The sequence below is a fragment of the Hyperoodon ampullatus genome (genome assembly GCF_949752795.1).
Source record: "Hyperoodon ampullatus genome assembly, chromosome: 14".
NCBI lineage: Eukaryota > Metazoa > Chordata > Mammalia > Artiodactyla > Ziphiidae > Hyperoodon > Hyperoodon ampullatus.
Genome location: NC_136927.1, coordinates 1,801,485 through 1,809,120, shown reverse-complemented (window position 1 = coordinate 1,809,120; position 7,636 = coordinate 1,801,485).

Below are 7,636 nucleotides of genomic sequence, written 5' to 3'. Positions count from 1 at the left end.
CACACACACACACACACAATTTGCAAGGTAAAAGGTGTCCATTTGAAGAAAGAGGAACTGAATCACTATTACATAGAACACATTTTGCCAGAATTTGTGGTTAGCAAGAAAGTGATATGTTCCGGGTTGGGGAATTCTGTTTTGGTTTATTTTTTCCTTCCTAAGAAAAATGCACCAGAAAAAGAGATGTCTGGCTTGCAGTGTGCTGGGGTGACGGGGCGGGGCTGGAGTGGTGAGATGCTGGAGAGATGTGAGCCGCCTTCTGTGGCCCGCGGTGCGTGTTAAGAGGAGCTGCCCTGGTGGTTAGAACCTGGGGCAAGTGAGCAGACAGGCGGCCCGGACCCTCGGGAATTCGAAGAGCTCGACCCTTGACCACGCACGTTACCCTCTGAAGAACTGTAGCGCTGTCATCCTTTGAACGTTTTCGTTGTAGAATCATTAAGAAGTCATAGCCAGACTTGGGGTAGACGTTCTTGGTGAAGGTACCAGTATTAAAACCTCACGTGGGACAGGCGGACGCAGGAGGGCTCCAGACATGACCTGTGAGTTGAGCTCTAGGGGAAGCTGAGGCCACACTTGGCTCTCTCTCCTGCTGGCCAGGTTGTAGGAGGACACATGTGTCCTTGGGGTGTGTGGATAGGCATGTTGGCGGGGGCGGGGGGGTCCTTCAGCACTCTTACCCAATTTAGAGTATGTGTGCTAAGCAAAAGGAAAGTGAAATTGCACGACTGATGAATCCCAGGGAAGCTTGGTAGGGACTGGAGACATCTCTGAGATGTACATTTACATGATTTTCCGAGAGTCTTTAACCTGATTTGTGCCAGTGAAGTTCTCTCCTACAAGTCTTATGAGTGAACTGTAAGCAGACCAGTAAAGCTTCGTGTGGTATGTGATTTGGCACTTCGGGGAGAATGTTGCTGTACGAGTAAGATAACTGCAAATACAAACGTCTTGTAAAAGGGAGCTCACCCGGGAGCTCGCAGCAGCTGCTTTTAGTATGTTTCCTTTTTTCCTGTGCATATGCGTTTGACACAGTTAACCTCAGGGTGTGTTTACGTTTGGTTTGGTAGTCTGTTCGTTTCACTTAGCGTTATTCTACACTACTAAGAAGTTTTCATAATTCTCTATTTGATGTCTCTGTAATAATGAATCAAGGAATGTACGTTTGTGCTTTTTTTTTTTTTTTTTTTTTGCGGTACGCGGGCCTCTCACCGTTGTGGCCTCTCCCGTTGCGGAGCACAGGCTCCGGACGCGCAGGCTTAGCGGCCACGGCTCACGGGCCCAGCCGCTCCGCGGCATGTGGGATCTTCCCGGACCGGGGCACGAACCCGTGTCCCCTGCGTCGGCAGGCGGACTCTCAACCACTGCGCCACCAGGGAAGCCCACGTTTGTGCTTTTAAAGCGCTAACGTGTAAAATTTGATCCTTTACGTTAAATCAATATAAAAAAAATGTCCTGATGCTTTGCACTTGGTAAACAAAGTTTCTGTCCTGCTAAACTGGTTCCCCAACCTAGAGGCGACCGCTGCTGTCAGCTGTGCGTGTTGAATCGCAGTTTTAGTAGGCCCAGTTGTTAGGCTTTGAGAGCTAGGGAGACGTCCTTACATGGTCTCTGCCATGTCCTGTTAAGTGGCCTTCTGCAAATACAAGTACTGAGTCCCAGCACCCTCCACTGAGGATGTTGAAAGAAGCCAGAGAAAATACATACCATGAGACTCCTCTTTATATTAAGTTCAAAGCCATGCAGAATTAGACTCTGCTGTGTGGGTTAGAATTAGACTCTGTTTACGCAGGTGATGAAAGTATAAATGAAGAGCAGGTGAAATGGCATGGAAATGGGGCTGTGGTCGCCTCTGATAAGAGAAAGGAGGGTCTGCGAGGTACAGGTCATGGGGGCTTCCAAGATCCCAGCCATCTTTTAATTTTTGACCTGGATAGTGGTTCCACATGTGTTTGATACATAGTTTTGTTAAACTGTCCATAGACATTTTATACCCGTGTGTGTGTGTGTGTGTGTGTGTGTGTGTGTGTGTGTGTGTCTATTTCACGGTAGAAAGTGTTGGGGGAAAACCCAGTGTGTCCCAGATCCTGAGACATTAAATGGACTTGCTAACAACACAGTTTGACAAGCAAAGGTGGGTGCTAGGGATCTCATTTTCAAACAGTTTTGTGGGCGTTTTGGTCTCCCTTAGTTTTTGCTCTCGAGTTAATATTGGAGATGTATTTATAATGAAATGCATGTTTTGTTGAATTGACATCCACTCCTAATCTCACTGTGCATCATCAGGAGATCCCTGGCTCCGCTGTTTCCGATGTCTGTGTCTGGGTATTATTGGTGCTGGCCCGACCCGCTGGCGAGCCCAGGTGTTCCAGTGGCCCCTGGGACCAGCAGGAAGGAGGACCGAGACCCCAGGGCCACTGGCATCTGTGTGGCAGTGGGAGGGATGTCTGGGAAAGTCACCTGCTGTTGAAAGTACGTGACTCTTTGGCAGAGGCCATCTGCTGAGACAGAGAGTCAGGTGATACTCCTGACTTAGCACAGTTAATTATCTTTTGAACAGTAATTTCACCTCCCAGTTCCGGAGAAGTTCCAGTCCAGGCTGGGGGTGGAGGGGTTTTCCAAGACCCGAGGACGGTCTGTACGTGTGCGGGTCTTTATCTCGTGATGGCTTCTGCACACTGAGCGTCCTTCTTAGGATGGACAGTGAAGTAGGGAGTCTTGTGGGAGTTTCTGCAAGAGGTTATAGTTTGCCTCTGCCCCGTGGAAGGGGCCTGTTTCCCCTGAGAGGGTCTCTGCTGGGCGTACAGAGTATCCCATCCTCTGCCCCCTTGCTGGGAGGGAGTTGTTTTGGGCGTTCTTTGCAGAGCGGCAGCCTTGTGTGATAGCTGTGATGACTAAGCCTCTCAGAGCACCTGCTGTGTGCCAGAGGCCCTTCCTCTGCCTGACGTGTAAAGCAACTTAATCCTCTCAGTAATGCTACGAGGCGAGATGTCTCCCCACCCCTACTTTACAGATGGAGAAACTGAGGCACGCAGAGGCCGTAACTTGCCCGGCACCTACAGCTAGTGGATGGTGGAGCTGGAGTGCCGTCCTGTGCGCGGCCCCGGCCCCCGGTGGGAGGGCTGCCCCGCGGACCCCTTTCAGGACCCCGTCTGGAGGGTTCGCTCCTGACCGCTTTAGCCAGTGCCTCCTGGACGGAGACCCTTCTGTCCTCAGAGGGCTTTTCTGAGGGGAGAGGTGGCCCCGTGAGCCCGTGCTCGTAAGGAGCACCCGAGACCCTCGTGAGGCGCCGCGTTCCCTCTTCAGAAAGGGAGCGGCGGCGCCGGGCCGCGGTGAGGGTGCGAGCTTGGGCCTCAGCCCTGCACCCCGTCTGCTGAGCCTCCGAGTTCAGTCCGGGGAGTGGGGCGTCGCCGGGGGCTTGTCTCCAGCTGGCTTGGGCGTGAAAGCTCTCAAATAACAGGTCGCGTCCCTTGCGTTGCGACCCACGGGCCGAGTTCCCCCATCTGTCTGAGATGCTCAGATCACCCTAGTTCACCGGTTTCCGAGTTCTGGGCAGACAGGCACTACGGGAGAGTCCAGTCTTCGTTGCCTGGAAAATTAGGTCTCCACCACTTAGTGCAGAGGTTTGATTGTGGGGGGAAAACTGACTCAATATTTTTCCTTCTGTGACATTTTTCACGGTTCCTAATTTGTTCATGCCGGTTTCTGGGGCGTTCCGTGTTCTGATTGATTAATTGCATTCTTGGTCGTTTACCTCGCAGGCAGCTGGAAGGCAGGGGCCTTTTTTAAAAAATTTAATTTATTTATTTTTTATACAGCAGGTTCTTATTAGTTATCTGTTTTATGCATATTAGTGTATATATATCAATCCCAATCTCCCAGTTCATCCCACCCCCTGCCCCCTCCCCAGGCAGGGGCCTTGTCTCACTCCTTGTGACCCCTTCTGTGGATCAGTAAATATCTGTTTAAATGGATTTAATTGTATGTCACTTGGCTTGTACTGTCGGGTGATCGCTCGGAATTTTATTAAAGGGACTGGATGAGGCTGCGAATGCAGGGCCTCCATTTAGCCTCCACTGGGATCGAGACACACTGAGTCCGCCAGATAGTCTGGAACATGTTCACTTTCGTGTCCAGAGATCCTAGAAAACCTGAGTCACTTTCAGACGGAACCATCCAGGCCTGGGAGGAGGGTTTTTTAAAAAAGAACAAAACCAAAGCCAGATTGAATTTAGTTAAACAGAGATGAGTATTCTTTTTGGAACTTTGAACTTCTACTTTGTGAGTTATTCCAAGATTTCCCGAGTTAGCTAAAGTAGTATTCTTTTTAAACTCTGGAAAAAGTCCCTGGGCCTCCCCACATAAAAACATTCCAGAAAGGAGAGACCTAAGAGGCTTTTTGAGGGAGAGACTCAATGAACCCTTTCAGAAGCAGGTTTGGTGAGATTCACGGAGAAGCAGGGGTCCCGTGGCTGCCCTGCGGGTTCCTTTTGCTCCAAGTTGAGTCAGAGGAAATCATCTGATAGGTGACTCCTTTCGGGACTGGGCTTCAGTCTTGTGACGTCCTAAGGAAACAAACCAGTGATTTTCCCCTTTCTTTGTGTTTTGGCCCCTCGACTCCCCCTCGGGAAGGAATAGCCACTTTTGGCCGGAGAAGCACCATTTGTGTGAACGTGAGTGGTTCACGTCCCCGGAGGTCCCAAAGCTCTGGGGATTCCCAACAGAGTTTAGGGAGTCACATGTCAGGGGACCCAGTGCTTGAGGGAGCCACGTCCCCAGGCCAGCAGTTCATTCACTGTGTGGTTTCATCTGGGCACAGGTCCTGTAAAAACCAGCCGCGTGCTAGATGCCTTCACGTCTAAACATATATTTAACATTCTTGTAACCAACCAGTAATGTAGATGGTATTGTCCCCATTTTAGAGAGGAGAAAACTGAATGCAGAGAGGTGAGCGGCTTGTTCACAGCAGGGTTTGCGCTGAGACCCTCTGACCCCTGGCCCAGGCGTGGGGTGTGCCCGCCCCTGCGCCTCTCCACGTTGTGGACCTCGAATGAGGCCCTGTGAGTTAAGGAGGCAACAGGGATCTGGTGTCATCGGGTAACCTGGTGCAAGTTCAGGCCCCACGCGTCACCTGGCTGACTCTGACCAGGCGGGCCGTGCTGCCAGCTGGGCCTCCAGTTTTCACATCTGTGAAATGGGGTCACAGTACCTACTTAGACTGTTTGTAGGATTCAAGAGATGTTACATAAGTATCCAGAAGGTTCAGACACTGGTCGTGGCTCTTGTTGTAGTGGTGGTCGATACCGCACATGGCTGTCCAGGTGGCCGTCTTCTTCCCTGCCTTTGAATTCATGGGAAGCGGAAGAAGAGGGGAAAAAAGCACTTCATTAAGGGGCACTTGACTGGTTTCTTAGCATCAGTGGCTGCTTCCACTTCGACTCACTTGCAGCTTCAGGCCACCCCCGGGAGGCCCACAGGGTCCTGAGTGTGGCCACTTGAAGTTTCTGTGGCACCATCACCAGCTCAGATTTTCTTACTTGTGCCTGAAACCCAACCAAAGGATTTCACAGGTAGATGGTCTTTTCCCTTCTCAGCAGACACCTTCTTTAAGATTGCGAGCTGTGTTCCAGGCGCAGTGCTGGGGTGGGAGGATACTTAGTTTGTATTCACAAGAACTAGAGAGAAGAAGAGAAGGAATTCATAAAGCATTTTAAAGAGCTTTATTGAGCTATAACTCACATACCACATAATTCACCCATCTCAGGGGCACAGGTCAGTGGTTTTTATTGTATTCCAAGAGTTATGCAGCCTTGGCCACCGTTGATTTTAGAGCATCACCGTCATCCCGTACCCGTTATTAGTCGCTCCTCTTTCCCCCCAACCCCCTCGTCCCCCAGCCTAGACAACCACTGCTCTTTCTGTCTCTGTAGATTTGCCTGTTCTGGAAATTTCATATAAATAGAAACATATAATTTGTGGTCCTTTGTGGCTGTCTGCTTTCACTCAGCACAGTGTTTTCAAGGTTCATCTATGTTGTAGCGTGGGTCAGTACTTCATTTCTCTTTATGGCTGAATAATATTTCGTTGTATGGATAATTCACATTTTACGTATCCATTCATCAGTCCACGGACATTTGGGCTGTTTCCATGTTTTGGCTGTTATGACTAATGCTGACGTGAGCATTCATATACACGTCTTTGTGTGGGCATAGGGTTTTTCATTTTTCGTGGGTGTACACCTAGGAATGGAATCATTGGGTCACATGGTAACCCATGTTTAACCTTTTGAGGAACTGCTGGACTGTTTTGCAGCAAACTTTGAGGGTTCCAATTTCTCCACATCCTCACCAACACTTGTTATTGCCTTTTTGATTATATCCATCCCAGTGGGTGGAATCTCACGTGGTTGGTCATCTTTTCATGTGCTTGTTGGCCTTTTGTACGTCTCCTTTGGAGGAATGTCTATTCAAATCCTTTGTCCATCTTTAAAATTAGGTAATTTGTCTTTTTAAAAAACTTGAGTTATAAGAATTCTTTATGTATTTTAGACCCAGGTCCCTCATCAGATACATGGTTTACAGATGTTTTCTCCATTTCCGTGGGTTGTCTTTTTACTTTCTTCATGGTATCTTTTACAGCAACAACAGTTTTTAATTTTGACGAAGTTCAATTCATCTATTTTGTTCTTCAGTTGATGCTTTTGGTGTCATACCTAAGAAGGCTATGCTTAACCCAAGGTCATAAAGATTTACTCCTATAATTTCTGCTGAGAGTTTTGTAGTTTTCGCTCTTACATTTAGGGCTGTGATCCATTTGGAATGAGTTGTTGTGTATGGTGTGAGGAAGGGGTCTGGTGTCATTCGGTGGCACTTGGAAACCCGGTTGTCCACCACAAAGAACTTCTGGGGTGCACGCGCTGTGTGCCACCCCTGTGCTAGGCAGTATTAGGGAATCAGAGCGCCCTGAACCGGTTTATGTGGTGTGTGGGAGAAACCCGTGGATGAGATGGGTTAGGAAAGCTCAGCAAGGACGTTCAAGCCAATCACGAGAGTGGGAGGGTCAGTGACTCCAGCTGGGGCCCGGGAAGCACTTCGCTGGTGAAGGGGTGTCTGGATTGAGCTTTGGGGGCTGGACGGGATTCAGTTTGGGAATTCTCAGCTAATGAGTACCAGAGGGCTTGGAGGGACCTTAAGAGAGAGTTTATATTTTGCTTCAAGGTGAAACCATTTAAACCTTGGCAGGAAGGTGAAAAACATGCGTCTCTTGCTGTGTAGGTTGGTTACCCTCAAGGCACGTTACAGCTTTCTGTAATCAGGGGATTTGCCTTCTATTCTTTGGGGAGATAAAAGGATATAGCTGCAACCTGGCAGAGAGGCCATGGGGGGGGGATGGGAGGATGTCACCGCCTGCTTGAGGATGTCACTGCTCCAGGGCTCCGCGTGGCCGTGCATGTTAACAGCCGTCCTTCTGGCTGCAGCTCACCGAGGCGCGGTTCCTGTCACTGGTGAGGCCTGAGTGCGACTTGTGTGGGTGGGGAGGGCGTGGGGCTGTCACCCTGCCTGGGAGAACACAGTAGGCCTTCTTGCTGCTGCGAATCGGAGTCCTTCTTTCTGTCCACAAATGCTCATCGAGCACT